Below are 16040 nucleotides of genomic sequence, written 5' to 3' on the forward strand. Positions count from 1 at the left end.
TATCCGTCTTGTTAATATCAATGTTTTAGCCGAATTACTTTGGCCACGTCAATCTAAATATAATGTATGTACGGAACATGGCCAAATACACATATGTTCTCTATATATACATGCGATAATGGTAAACTCTGCGAATGACGCTGCAACACACCTACAGAAGCCAACAAAATGAAAATCACGCATACGCCCCGTAGACAAAACGCCTTGCAACGTTTGTTGAAAGTAATTTTCAAATTTTGCCGAGAACGAAACGAATAAAACGTTTCGATCACGAAACCGTGTCTATATATATATATCGTATATGAATTTAGATATACATAGACGCGTATAGGTATATATGTTCCGATTCTATAAGCTTTCTGCAGAGAAGCAAAAACAAAATATTGTTGAAAATAATGTTGCTTTTCTTTTTCTTATTTTATTTTTTGTATTTTTCTTTTGTATGTGACTTGTTCTAGCTCTATTTCGAAATGTGTTTTCGATGATTTCTATTTTGTTTTTCCCCATTTAAATTTAGAACTCGGCTTCCAGGGGGGAAATTGGAAAGGGGCCTGCGGAAGGGCAGTGGGTTAGCTTGGGGGAAATGTTTTCGCTTTTGTAGGGAACTTGATCAGGTCGTCTATGTCTGGACGAATCTATTTTCGCCTTTATTTTCGTTCAAAGCATTTAAAACAATTTCGCAGCGAGCCCAAGCAATTCTTGGTTTAATTTATGAATTTCGAAAATGTTTTTCTTTTGAAAACATCTTTTCTATTATGCTTTATTTTTGGTTCTTAGGCAAACAGGAAATATCAGAGCGGGGGTGGCCAAAAGGCCTAGAAATTAAAGTTATTTAAAAGTAATATTAGTAATACTAAGGTTTGGGATAAACAAAAATATAGATCTTAAAAAAACTCTATTCTTTTCAAGTCTACAAGTTAACCTATCACTCTACTCAACTATCACCTTTTTTTAAGTGTTCATTAAAATGGGAATTAATATTCCTTACATTTAAATCTAAGCCAACTTTGGCTAAATACATTTATTAAATATTTATATAAGCTCAAATCAAATTATCAGTTAAATCTACAATAACCTATCACTCTACTCAACTATTACCTAAACCTTTTTTTAAAGTGTTCATTAAAATGGGAATTAATATTCCTTACATTTAAATCTAAGCAAACTTTGGCTAAATGCATTTGTTAAATATTTATATAAGCTGAAATCTAATTATCAGTTAAATCTACAAGTTAACCTATCACTCTACTCAACTATTACCTAGACCTTTTTTTAAAGTGTTCATTAAAATGGGAATTAATATTCGTTACATTTAAATCTAAGCAAACGTTGGCTAAATACATTTATTAAATATTTACTTAAGCACAAATCTAATTATCAGTTATGAGGACAATTAATTATGATCAAAGTTCCCTTGGAATGGAGTACTTAGGATTACCTTTAGCTTATAATCCGATGTCTATTTATAGTTAGGCAAGTGGGCAAGGGATGTGCCCAGCCGAAACGAGACTAATTCGGGGTCAAAGGCGAACCATCGATGGCCAGCGTTCTGCGAGTGCGTCAAAGCAAAACAAACGTCATAAGCCCCCTCTGAACCGCCGTTCGGCGCCCCTTGCCCCCGTTTTGACCCCCCTTTTGGCCACCCACTCTGGGCTTGGCCTTGTAATGTTCGCTCTACCTGACAACTATTTGTCGCTGCTGTCGTCGTCGCCCCCTCGATGAACTTTCCCCTTGTTGCTGCTGACCCATTTAGGGTTATGTATACACAAACAGGCACTCACATCCCCATCAGAATCCTCGCCGCTCTATATGCAATATATGCACTTGCATTATGTACGTACTGGCACTCATGGAAGCTGTCAGTATTCGCTTGCGCCGGCAGGTCCTGCGAAATATTTAAATAACACTGCCCAAGTTGGCCTCAAAGTTGGCAAAGTTTTCGCAGATTTAATTAAATCAACTAAACGGATTACAGCTTACAGTTTACAAATGCATTTTACGTGCACTCGTGTTGTATGCAGTAAGCCTCTCCAAGGATTAACAACATTTATGGAAAACCTTTCTGCAGCTCTATAATCCAAATTGCATGACAAAGTGAAAGTCAAAATCAAATAAACAAATTTTCGCTCAAAGAAGCATTATTTTACTGCGATTCTCTTGCCTGGCCTCCTATTTAAAATGCCTTTCGATGAAACTTTGTCTATGGAAATAAATTGAATTACCAAAGACAAACTTTCCATTTTAATGCAGATACATATTTTACTTGAACATGTTTTTAGCATAACCTAATTAAAATAAGGCATAATTTTTGTATGTGGTTTAAGTGTAAACAACATTTTATTTTTTAAATGCGATTTCTAAATAATTGTACAATCTGTAATTTATCAATTTACGATTTTCTATAAATTCTAGTAAAATATTTTTAAAATTATAGCCGAAGTCCCTGTTGCCAGTGCTGTATCCTATAAGTTAGCCTAGTTTTGTAAACTTTTCTATCTATAATAATAATACTAATATTTAAAATACTTATTTTTAGTTTTGTAAAATTAACTTGGGTTTTATCTCTGAGTTAATTCTTTTATGGTCTAAAATAACTTGTTATATTTGTATAAAGATAAAATATGACAGTTGGATTGAACCTAAAATTCCTTTAAAAGTAAGATACTAAATTCTATTCGGATTAAGAGTTCATATCTTTTACAGATACCTTTCTATATATAGGTGTCTATATTTATGCTATTATTTTTTTTATTGCCTTCCAAGTTCCAAATTGATGACGTGCAGCGGCACCAATACCAACAGCCGGGCACACCGATGGGATGCGTGTGCAGCGAGTAGTGTGGTTGCACTAGTTTCGCCGCCAGTGACGTCATAGTTTCCACTGCAGACGTCATCGGAGGCAGCGAGGTCAGTCCATGCAACATGCAACATGATGCAGGAATATGATATGGATTCCATGTGCATGCGTTCGTGGAAAGGAAAATGGCGCCTAATTGATTGATGGTCCAATAAGCTGAGGTCAATCAGGGGCCCCGATTTCCCCAGCAAATTTCCCCTGACTTTACAGCCGCGCTTGGAAATATGATACACGGCTGGCTTGATGTGATAAGAATAGTCACAAAAAGTACTTAGCCTCATTATAATCTTTCAAAGCTGAAAACAAGCAAATAGCATTTAATCCTTTTGGTTTGAGGGTATCTTTTTCCCAGTTATTAATAGTTTCTGATGGGTAGGTACAGACAAAAAAATTTTATTGTATTATATAACTCTAAAAAAAAAGGTTAATAACTATTAATAATAGTGGCTTGTATTTTTAAGTTGCTTTGGTTACTATTTAATAGTTAAACTACCATTAAATAGTACTCTTTAATACAATAAGTAGGTAAGAAGGGTAGGGGTTCACTGCCTAGTCATGAGAAATATTGGGTTAATATATTTTTGTCAATCTCTAAACATATACTTTATCTAACTTATAAAAATCATAAGTAAATACACATCAAAGATAATTTTCCCCATTTTGATTCCAAAAACGATTTAGGAATTTTTCCCAGTGCCTGCATGGCACGTCGGACGTCATTGGTCTTCATTAGCCTAGGAACCTCCGCCGTACCGCCTTTCCATCCGCATCATCCGCACCCACATCCGCCACGAAGGACATTCAGCGGGGGCTGCACAATTTTCCACATTTTCACAGGGGCGTGGGAGGGGCTTTTCCATTCACTGCTGACGTTTGCCGCTCCGTTCTGTGCCTGCCTTGAAAATCCTGCAGTTTTGTGAATGAAAGTCTTCAGCGTCATCAATGGGACCCACCGCACCCACTCCCACTCCCACTCCCACTCCCATTACCATAAGCATTCCGATTTTCATTTCCATTCCGTTTGCGGTGGGTGGGTGTGGCGCTATGGCAACAGAAACGCAAAATCCAGATAAACCCCAACCAAGTTGAGCTGGCCATGTGCATGCCCAGCGTCCGGGCCCTTGGAAATGCGGTCCCTTTGTCCCGCCTGGCATTCAATTCGATCTGATTCGGGGGCACTTTATCTGGCCGGACTTTGATGACTTAAGCGACACCAGTGCAACGGACAGTCGAACGGGACGGAAGGCATAAGGCATTTGAAAGGGAAATGGCATTTTGGCATTGAAAGCGGAGGTAGTTGCATTTTAATTGATCCACTTGGGGTCTTCGCATTGTCCCATTGCGGTTATCACAGATGGTCGACATGGGGATGGTGTGGATTTTCGGTTTGGATAAGATGGAGGAGGCTTAATTTATGAAGTTATGAAATAAAAGTTGCTAAAATGGGTTAAATAAAGTGTAGAACTTAGTCAAAGCTATTGAAAAGATGGGATATTTATAGATTTCAGCAAGATTATTATTTAACATTGGCAAGTTGAATATTCTTTACTATATTATTTGATAAATTCAAAGCATCATTTTGGGATTTAAATAAGTAAACCTAATTGCTAAATAGTCTAACAATTTTAAATACAATTCTATTCGAAACTATTACAACTATGAAACCCCACTGGGGTTTTGAAATCTCTAAAAATATGCTGTGAAAAATAGAACTTGGTGTTTCTGCACATATTCCGAATTCATTGTTGCATACTTTTAGACACCTTGATGAGCTTTATAAAATTTAAGAGGTTTTTCAGTCCTAAGATAGTAAATGCCCTAGGTTTTTTGTTTGTAAGTCAGATATTTGTAAAGGCGTTTGGACCCAGCACCTCAAAACAATAGAACCATAGATATAGTACTTTTTGCAATGGTGAATCAGGAAACCCAGCGCTCTGCTGTAATTGTCGCCGTCTTCCCTCTATTTGTGCCAGACCAGACCAGACACTTGCATGAACAACAATCGCCATCGACGCATTCCTATAGACGACGAATCGCCTCAGATCTTGCACACAGATTACCGCTCTATATACGACTATATGGCCTACGCTATATAGTATATAGCCGCCGACGCTCGGCCAGATCTACGGAGCACATAATCGTGCTTGGCATTAGAACGAAATCCATGCATGCACATAGCGCCGAATAATCGGGCGCAGCTATATGGGATGGGTATGGTATGGTATGGTATGGCATAGTATGGTATGTATGCTACGGCATGGGGTCTATATAGAGCCCATACAATGTATATGTGGCATAATAAAAATACGCTTCTTTGGGGCTGTCTTTCTCTCTCTCTCTTTCCCTCTTTCTCTCTGTTGGCAGCGACAACTAGGTAGTCTGACTTATCTAAAGATATAGCCACCTCCTGGCTATATTCCCACCTACTCTTTTTGCACCGCGCATCTAATTATTTGGCATCTGGAATCCAACTGGGAATAGAAATTCCCCAACTTGCTGAATTGTTTCAAATTTGCCATGGACTGCAAGAATTTCAGACCGAAAGTTTCGCTTCGTTCGGTTTTGGTTTTCTGGCTCTCTATACCAGCTGACCCCGATTTATTTTTAGAAGTGCACTAAAAATAAATGCGAAGGTCGGCCCGTAATTGGCTGGGATTTGGTGGGGATTTTTTTAGGGGGCAGGAAGCGGACTCCGACTTGGACGCACTGCATAAACTGCATAAGGTCAAAGTGTCAACTGCAGCAGCCGCGGCAGCAGCAGCAGCTGAAGCAGCAGCAGCAGCAGCAGCATCAGCAAACCCGAAACCCAAAACCAAAAACGAAACCGAATCGGTTGCGAATCGGGCTCAGTTCGGTTGGGTTGGGATCGGGCTGGGTTCCGGACTCCGGTCTCCGGACTGCGGACTGCGGGCTCCATTCATCTGCGGGGCCAATGGGCAATGTCAAACAGGTGTGCAGACGCCGTCGACGTCATTGCCGCTGCATAGAACATAATCCCACCCACTGGCCCCCGCCCACTGAGGCTCCGGTTCAAGTCCAACCCGAAACCAAGTACCAAGTACCGAGTTCCGCGCAGAAAGTGCCTGGTACGCTGCTAGGCGAAACCAGACCTCCGCCCCACAGACAATCCTTCATTCACGCTCGCGCTGTCCAGGGCATCGCGAATCCGAGTCCAAGAAGGGGCAACTTTATGACATCTAACGCATAAATACATCATACGGAAAATATAAGTTACCTTCGGAGATCTCAAAATGCTTAAGTATTCAATGCCTTTTGGGTGAGAAAGTAAGGAAACTTCTGAAACTTCTTGCAGTTATACCAGACAAAGTTTAAGTGAAATATGGATGGGAACATAGTTATAGAAAAAAAATAGATTATTAAAATTCAATCTTTCAACTTTAAAAGTCATATAAATAAATAATCAATTCATGCTTATACCAAATTATTTTACTTAATCCCAAAAATGGCTAAATATATATCGCTCATTTACGAAAAAGAGTAAGTAAGAAAACTTCTGAAACTTCTTGCAGACTTACCAGACAAAGTTAAAGTGAAACATGGATGGGAACATAGTTATAGAAAAACATAGATCATTTAAATACAATCTTCCAACTTTAAAAGTCATAACATATAAATAAACAATTAATTTATGCATATACCCAGCTATTTTACTTAATCCCAAAAATGGCTAAATATATATCGCTCATTTACTAAAAGAAAGGCATATCCAAAAAACAAAACTTTAAGATAAACGCAAAGCCATAAAACTTTTACAAATGTACCGCTCAGTATAACCAATTCCTCCACAACATAGATTATTATACAAAGAACAATTAAGTATCATTATAATTATCTCAAAAGTTGTGTTTTTTAAACTCTAGTAGGTGTAAATCACTAGAGAGGTCTAGAAAATACCACATATTTAAGATATGTTTTAAAGTTTTCCGGAGTCTGGTTTCTTGTTTATACGAATGTTAATTTCTTGCGCTTTCTCGAGGCTTTCACAAAGTTTCCTTCTTTGATTGTTTGGCAGGGGGGGGGGGGGGGGGGGGTGTACAGGACTTCCGACTTTCTGCCGTCTGGGGCCGCAACCGGCCACGCCCCTTGTCTTGCCGCCCCCGCTGTTTGCTCTCTCTCGCCGTCTCTTTCACTCCTTGGCGTCTGCTAACACAGTGACCTAGTGCCGATTGCCAAATGCCGAAATATCCGAGATGGGGCAAAGAAAAGAAGGAGGTGAAGGGGCACACGAAGGCTTTGGCCCCCCAGTGACGTCACGGCTGGCATTCATTCACAGGATGTGAGGCAACATCGCCCTGCAACTGATGCTGATGCTGATGCTGCCGCTGCAAATGGAAGTTTTCATTGAGGAAAGCAACTACTGGCTGGATATATCTAGGCACAGCCCATCCTTAAAGCCCCAAAGAGAGACCCCGACCGCCGACCCCCGACCCCCCAACCCCCGACCCCCGACGCGACCCCAGACATAATCTGCAAAGGACACTCTGTGCGACATCGGCGATGCTGATGCTTGGATGGTGATGCTGGATGGCTATGCTGGATGGTGATGGGGCAAGGAGATGGTAATGGTAATGGTGATGCTACCTCTGCCTCTGCCACAGCCTCTGCCTCTGTTGCTGCCTCTGCCTCGGCCGCTGCCTCAGTCGACGTCGGGCGCTTCAAATTCGAGCCTGGTCATGGGTTTACATTCTCGGTGCCAGCATCTGGGAAAATCAGTCGGAAACTCGTCTCCAAGCCAAACAGTCGTGAGCGGCTCCAGCTAAAAATAATAAAACACTAAATTAAACAGCAAACATAAAACAAAGTCTGGCGCCAAAACATAAATATATTTTTTTTTACATTTTTTTAAAGTGCCTAAAATCCAAAAAAATGTGTTCAAGTGTGGTAGTAAGTTCTATTATATCCTAATATCTCCGCCTCGAAATAGCTGGCCCACGTCCGAGTTCCACTAAGCAAGTTTTGAGATCGTTTTAAATACAAAAACTTGACACGTTGAGCTCGTTTGTGGGTTGGCCCAACTTCAAAAAATAAATTAAGAAATAGTTATACATTTTTTTTATGTGCTCCTTGTAAGTATTGTATGAATAGCAGTATAGTAGATTGTTTATCAGCTTAATTAAATCATTTCAAAAATAATCAGTTCATTATACATGCGTTCGTACAAAAATATTAAATACATTGATAAAGAGTGTAGATCTATAAGAACTTTATAATAATTTCTACTAGCCAAATAACGGAATTGATTGATATAATACTTCAAAATCCCTAAAGATTCTGTTTGAGTTATTTTAACTATAATGATGTAGAATCTTTACAGGTTTTGATTTTATTATTTCAAGCATCATCAACAAATCTATGAATATTCTGGGCAACTATAAATGTAATATATAGATTCAAAATGAAACTTAGTGATTAAATTTAAAGTCAAACTCTTGAACAGCTTAAATACCAGTCTCAAAAATACCCTATAAAAAGTGATTCCTAGGCAAACAGCAAAAATAAAATAAAATTTATAAAAATTACCCTAACATTTTTAAGTTCTGACACCAAATTCCATTTTATACATCAAAATTTTATATTTTTACAGCAAATAGCTTAACGTTTTAATTTAAAAATCCAACTATGTTCAGTTTTAAATAAAACTCTTTTTGTTCTCGCTGAAGTGTTGCCTACTTCCAGGCAGCTGGGTAAATGGCTGCTGAAAAAGGGGAAAACTTTCTGTGAAAGTTGCTGCAATAATATGTAAAGTTGCAAACTCCGAACTCCCACAATTTAAGCTCGCCTGCCACATTCTGCAGCACTTTCTCCGCAAATAAAAAAACCCTGCCCACTTTCAGGGGCAGCCCAAACATTGTTGACCCTGCTCCTGTTTGTTTGTATTCTCTGGGGTCTGAAAGGGGGTGGCGCTGGGCGCAACAGCAACATGTGACGAGCCTGCAGAGGCCATTTACCCGCCGCCACTGACGTCATAGTCGCCACCGAGCAGATGCTGCGATGTGGATGTGGATGTGGACGTGCAGACCCAGTAACCCAGTGCCGAGTCCGAGTCCAAGACGAAGTCCCGCCGAAGACGAAACGAGGCGTCCGCGGAGAGAAAGTGGCTGGAGAAAGTGAAAGGCAAACAGGCACGCCACACAGCGAGAAAAAACCAAAACAAATTCGGCATTTATCTACCCCCATATCATTTGAAACCCATAAAAACTAATAAATATAATATATAAATCCTGAACAAGTCAATTCAATACCACTTAAAGTCGTTTATAAAGGTGCCTTAAAGTATGCTGTGAATAACAGAAGTTCACACTTCTGGATTCAAAATATACAGCTGTATACTTTTCGCTACCTTTTCAAATGATTTTTAAACAATTGGTAATCATACGAAATATACGTTTTAAACCCTTCACCCATAAATATGAAAAACCAAAGAAATCAACCTGAGTTTACTTCATAATACATCAAATCGAAATGAGTCATTGCAAAACATATCAAAAGCTGTCTTAAGGCATGCAAAGAAATATTTTTTTCTTGTATTTGATGGAAATGTTCTTAATATGCCTGTAGATATCTTTGATAACATGAAAAAAGTGCACAATTTCCATTATTCATCCCGTTCATTCGATCACCAGATCTGGTAAATATCATATACATAAATGACAAGTTATTTTATATTAATCATCTATTTAATATGCTTGTTTTTCAAAATATTTTACAGCAAACTACTTTGCGAAGGTTTTCAGACCAGGTAATTGCAAAACTTTTCTAATATTGGTTCAACTACTTTAATTTAAGCTTAGCTCATCATTTTATTCATAAATATTATAATTCTTATATGTATTTCATTATTTTTTGATGTTTAAAGTCCCAGAAATATTTTAAATCCAACCAAAAATGGCACCCCTTTTACAGAAAATATTCTGTTCTATGTTTTTCCAAGTAAAGCCTTATGACTGAATTTATTTTAAAAGTTCTGGTGACCTATATCATTCCTGTTTTGTTTCAAAACGAAAATTCATAATGTTTTCAGCTGCGGATCCAGTACAGTGAGTAAATCTAGTTAGTTAGTCGAGATTTAAGTAGGTATCATATTGCTATAGACTTGGTTTAAAGGTTTCTGTATCACCGAGATTTATTTTCCCATTATAATTTGGCTAAAAAATGTTAACCTTTCGGTTTTTTTGATTAACCCGAAATGGAGAAATACGAGAGTTTTGAAAATTTCTCGCAGTGCCGGAACAGGAAAGCGGGCGTCTGCAACGTCACTGTGGCGGGGCGGATTGTCCTAGATTTTCGGGGGCTTCTATTTTTAGCACAGAGGGCACTCCCCCCTCCACTGCTTTCCATTTGCATTTTCCCTTCGCAAGGATTTTTCCGCCATTTCTTTCCGCTCTCGATTATCTTGAAGCACTGTGACGTAGCAGCGAAGGTCGCGACTCTATTGCATCTCTTTCCCGCCACTCTTGCCCTCTCTTTCCCGCCGCTATACCCCTCTCTTTCTGCAAAGGACACGTGTGACGCGCTTTATAAAAGTGTATGCGGCCATTTAATTACAACTTTATGTCATGAATATTGATTGGAATCAACTTTGACAGGCAGCCAAAACAAAAGACGTTTGCAACGATAGTCTTCGGTGGAATACCGTCGTATAAGTGGTTAGACCCCCATTATATTTTAAATTACTTCGAACTTTTAAACAGCCGCGACCAATTTTCTAAAACTTCACCTAAATATTTGTATTTCCATCTATGGTCTATGGTAAGTTAATATCCTACTTAAGTAAATCCCAATGATAATGCTCTTTAATAACCACCCTTTTCTGGAAAACCACCTAAACCACCTTGAACAGTATGGCAATTTATTTTCCAATATTCAAGGAGTCCGAAGTTGTTAAAAGTTTTGCAAATATTTGTATTCTGACCGCTGGCTTATTTGATATTTATTAGCTAGCTAAGAGAATGTACTTGTATTCAGCACCTGTTCAGTTTGATTAGGAACTCACACAATTTCCTAAAGTCACGATTTTATGTAGCTTTTTTTTAGGTATAACAGAAAAACCATCCTGTTTTAACTTATTATTTTTTAAATTTTACATACATATATGACCATTGTATACGAATTCAGTTGAACATTGAATTTGTATTGCATAAAATAGTTAAAAAACAAACCTGTTTATAAGTTCTTTCCTATCTACTAGGAAAGTCCAATTTATAAACAAACTAATACTTTGTTTAACCATTTTTTGATACTATCCTTATTTTTCTCTAATGAAATTGTATTTTATTATACCAATTAAAGGTTTTATCCCAAACTGTAGTAATATATTATAATTCTAAATAATACATAATGTGTTTGTTTATACAAAAAGGTATTATATTCCAGATGATGATGAAATTGTTCTTTGCAAAAGATGGGGCTTGTGCCCCCAAACCTTGCATATAATTATCCTGGCCCAATGAAATCGACCTTTTGAGGTGATATACCTTTTAAAATCACTACCCATAGTTTATGATTTAATTTCCTACCTATCTGTATTGCTATACTTTGAATAATGCAATTTTAAATGTACTTACAGCTCTGGAAAACCAATGGATGGCCCTCGAATTTGGGTAATACATATTTTCCTGACAATTATATTTTTCGCATGGCACACACTTTTGGGAAACCGAAAAGAAACATACCATATATGTGGGCAAATGCAGTGACAGTTGTGAAAAGCTGTCGGAAATTATGGTTTCCCAAGACGGCGAGCGAATCGACTGATCGCCGGCCTCCTTGCCGCAGACAATCTGTCACTTGATACGCGCTAAGCCACCATTACCACCATTACCTTTACCGTTACCTTGTTGAGATTCCCCACTAAATGCGAAACACTAAACACAGGCACACTTTTGTACGGGCGCTGACCAGCGAAGCATTCCAATTCCGAGCCCCAACCCAAACTCAGGCCCATGGGATGCCGTAGAAGTGCCACCTCAGTTGCCGGGAAAAATGTTATTTAATTTTTGTAACGCCCCCCCCCCCACGGTTGGAAATCCGGTGATGAAGCAGGGGTTTTTGGGGGGGCTCTATTCCACCACCACCACTCACTGATTGTGGCAGTTGCAGTTGCAAATGCAGTTGCATATCTCCATTCGGATCATATTTCGACCAGCGGGACTTTGGCTTCTGGTCAAGAACCCCGGGAGTGTATGTATCTGGGTGCATAGCACATATAGGAAACCTGCCTCAATGTCTGGCTCTGGCGGCGATTTCGATTTTTTCGGGATTCGTTCGGTTTTCACCATCTCCCACCCCACTCCACTCCCACTGGGAAGCGCTGAAAAGTAGGCAGCCTTTTCTTTTTGCTGCATTTGCGACTGGGACACACACTAATGCGCCCCTAATAATATTACACACACATCTAAGTCTTCGGCCCACACGTACGGGGCGTACTTAAACAGGGCCCAAACATGAGGGATGTTCTGACCACCTGCCACTATATAAGCTGAACGCCGGACCGAACAATGTCTCAGTTAAATGGCGTTAATTAAGCGACAACCAGCGGACAGCCCCAAGTATCCTTGTCTGCGAACATACTTTGCATACCTTTTTTTTTCAAGTGCTCTCACAGGATCTACTAGTCGAATTCTATTTTTTACCGTGATTCAGTGAACAGGATATACCAAAAAAAAGAAGGAAAAGAAGATATCCAAAACCCATTTTCCAATTGAAAATCAATAACCCATAGAGAGACTCATAAAACATATATATTATTCAAAAACGTGCCAAGACCCTCAGTTATAGCCTGGAATTTCGACCATATGTCGCGGGCATATCATCATCATTTATTCAGCACTCGGTTCGGCAATGTCCGTTGAACCGTAATCCCCCTGTCCATCTGTATAATAAATAAATGCGATACGATACGATGCGATACGAATAGTGATTCACCGACTGCGTCGCGAACCGAAAGGTACTTATTGCAGCTGCTGGCCACTGCACAAGATTAGACTTAAGACTCTTGTGCGTGTGACAGCGGCTATTGTAAGAGGCCATAGAAGCAACAGAACCAGCCAGCAGCCAAACCATCCAATAATCGGGGGTCCATCGTTCAAAAGAGGAAGCCCTAGAGGCCTAATGCAATTATTACCAATGTTTGCCACACGCCAATGGGAACAAGCCAACAACTATCAGATACTCAAACAAAACCATTCGGAGGAGGGTGTTCCAATAATCTATATCAATCCAATGCGAGAAAATGTACATCATAACATCCATAAAAACACCGTACATTCTAGGTGGAGCTCAACCAACCATATCAGAATATATCCTGAGAATTTGGGAGTTTCGGTAATTTAAAAAATATAATACAATCAAAATTTTAATATTTCAATTTAGATTAAACTATAATAAAATTCTCAGAATACGGAAGAATTCCCAGATAATATGTGAATTCTGGTAATTTAAACAATAGAGTACGATCAAAATTGTCCATTTTTTAATTTAGTTTGAACTAAAACATTGTTGGCTTAAATTCTCTGAGTCTTGGGAGAAATTAAGGAAATGTAAGTCTAACATTTCCAAACTATATACTCGATGCTCTCTTAAAATATTTAACAAAAAATATACCCATATCTACAAATAACTGAGTTTCAAAAAAATTAAAAATCATTTGAAATCTAAGTATTACCAATACACATCATTTGCATTTGCCCATTAAGACTGCAAATTGGTATTGTATGCCATCTCTCACAAACAAATATATTAAACCGAAAAATAAATATATTAAAAAATAATATTAAATGCGAATTTCTTGGAAAAGGTGAACTGAATCTATAAATAAAGTACCAGAGGTGATGGCTATCTTAAAATGATATTTTAAAGTATGTATAAGTGAACTTCCAGGAAAAAATTGTTTTAACTTGAGATTTAGTCCGGGTATAAAAGCTGAAATCCGTGTGAAACTGCTTATCAGTATCAATTCATTCTTGCACAATGAGAACAACATCGTTGGCTATTATTTTCAATTCTATTTCACGGAGTGTACAGTTAAAATCTGGAAATTAAACTTAACAAGCAAGCGTTACTTTAAACCAAATCGATAAGATGATGGAAATCGATATAATGAAAGACAAACCATTTGCAACGTTTACTACAATGCAAATATTGACTTCTTCAAAGTAGACGGTTGCTTCTGTTGTTCTAATAAACTTATTCTAGCATTGAGCATAAAAACTGGCAAGGCTATAATCGAAGTGCTGGATAAAGCTGATAATTATCAGTTTATGAGCTACATGAATAATATGTTTAGGAAAATATATAGATTCGACAACACCTTGGATTTTGGGGGAATTCAGGATTCGGACTACGTCACCATTGTAGACTATATGTTCAAAAATCCCCAAGTTAAAAGTGCCATGGAAAATATATTGGATGAATGTCCATACGGAGTGAAAGTTGTTACCAATCGTGCCTCAGATGTTGATGTCAACCAGATATTTTGTATGGCAGAAATTAGACCTGTACCACATTCGTTACCAAAGCATTTTCCAAAAACGCATGTATAAATTTAAGTAAACGGTTGTCTCTTGTGCTCTAAGAAACTAACACTAGCATTGAGCAGACTAATTATTGATTATGATCAGTTGATCGAATACATGAACATATATATTCGGAAACACCCTTAGCGGGGGAACAATTTTGGATTCCGACTACCTCACCATGGCAAGCTATATTTACAAAAATACCCAAGTTTAAAAGGCAATGATAAATAAATTGAAAGAATGTTCATATGGAACTAAAGTTGGTACCAATCGTGCTTCAAATGTTGATATCGATAAGATAATTTGTATAGCAGATCTCTAAATATCTATATAATATCTATCTACATATATCTACTTAGGTAATTATAACTACAACACAATACAATATCATCTATATTTATCATTTATTTCTAAACAGCGGAAACAACTGGAAAACAACGATATAAAGAATTAGTTAATGAGTGAAAACTCATTTTTCGGCGAACAAGTTAAGATATACAAAGGATTGTCATATAAATTAAAATTAACTTCTTATGTTTCTAAACCAGCAGTACTCGACGTTTTTTATTTTTATTACTCATTACCTCTTAAATTTAATAAAAGTATAATAGGTTCTGTATCTTAATTGCGTTCAATGAAATTCTCAATGGGTTGGCATGCTCGTGGTATCAGAGCTCCTGGCGTAATGTTGGTTGTATTCGGATCGTAAACGCAGTAAGTAGCTGTTCCGCAAACACATCGGTTTTTAAAGATAGATATTGCATTGCAAACTGCACAATGTCCAGAGCACTTCTTCGAGCATTCGTTACTGGAATCGAAGTAAAAAGTGGTTGGGGCTCGCTCTCGAGTGCAGGGAGTTAGAGCGTATACGGTATTTAACCCCATCATTATTGGGGTAAATCCAGGGGGTTACTTGTGCAGCCATAAAATGGAAAAAATAGAACCCACTGTTCCATCTATTAGCAATGAATATGCGCTCATGGCAAAAAGGCACAGACAAAGAAAACCTACGAACTAATAGGGAAAGCAAATATACTTAGGGGTATGTAAAAAATGATTTGGTTTATATAACTTACACCTGATTTCTCTGTGATTATAGTATTTTGCTATGTGTCGCACTCAAAAAAGGATTTATCAAGAATAAACACACTTGTCTCTTGGGGTTAGAGATCTTACTGCTGCTGATCTTTCAGCACCCGTTGAAAGGATTTGTTCTCTCGAGGACTTGGAAAGTGTAAACAGTGCTTATTTATACTAACCAGTGCTGCCATTAAAAAAAAGGTCGGTAAAAAGACAAGCGAATAAAAAAAAAACGTCCAAAAGCACGAAAGTTGAATATAAACATAGTTTTTCTGGCTAAATCTAAAAAAAAGTAGATATGTTCTGAAAAGATCAAGCTTTGTTTTCTAGTTATTGGTCTAAACTCAGTTTAGGCATAGTTCGTGTTATTTTTCAGGTCATTCCTCGGATATTTTGAATGTTTTTGTCCAAACCAAGAATCATCAACCACAGTCAATCGAAGATAATATGGCAAACGGATTTTAACTCAACTTGTGCAGAGCTCTACCTCAAATAATACTTGTACTTATACTTATTATAAAGAAATCGTAAAACAAAATCCACAGTTTTCAAGTACGTTTAATTAT

General features: G+C 38.0%; 1 long non-coding RNA gene across 4 annotated transcripts; it reads right to left on the reverse strand.

Moving 5' to 3' along the window:
• Positions 1-3230: 3230 nt before the first annotated feature.
• Positions 3231-11649, reverse strand: LOC119557535. Of its 4 annotated transcripts, none has more exons than XR_005220097.1 (4): positions 11551-11649; positions 11443-11493; positions 7460-7634; positions 3231-4980 (listed from the first exon to the last, which is right to left on the reverse strand). It is a non-coding gene; the product is annotated as an uncharacterized LOC119557535 (long non-coding RNA). The 4 variants fall into 4 exon arrangements; XR_005220095.1 differs by having other exon boundaries at positions 3231-3763; positions 3847-4980; positions 11443-11630; XR_005220096.1 differs by having other exon boundaries at positions 3231-4059; positions 11443-11634.
• Between the last annotated feature and the right edge of the window lie 4391 nt (positions 11650-16040).

The sequence above is a fragment of the Drosophila subpulchrella genome, chromosome X, assembly GCF_014743375.2.
Source record: "Drosophila subpulchrella strain 33 F10 #4 breed RU33 chromosome X, RU_Dsub_v1.1 Primary Assembly, whole genome shotgun sequence".
In the NCBI taxonomy this organism is placed as follows: domain Eukaryota; kingdom Metazoa; phylum Arthropoda; class Insecta; order Diptera; family Drosophilidae; genus Drosophila; species Drosophila subpulchrella.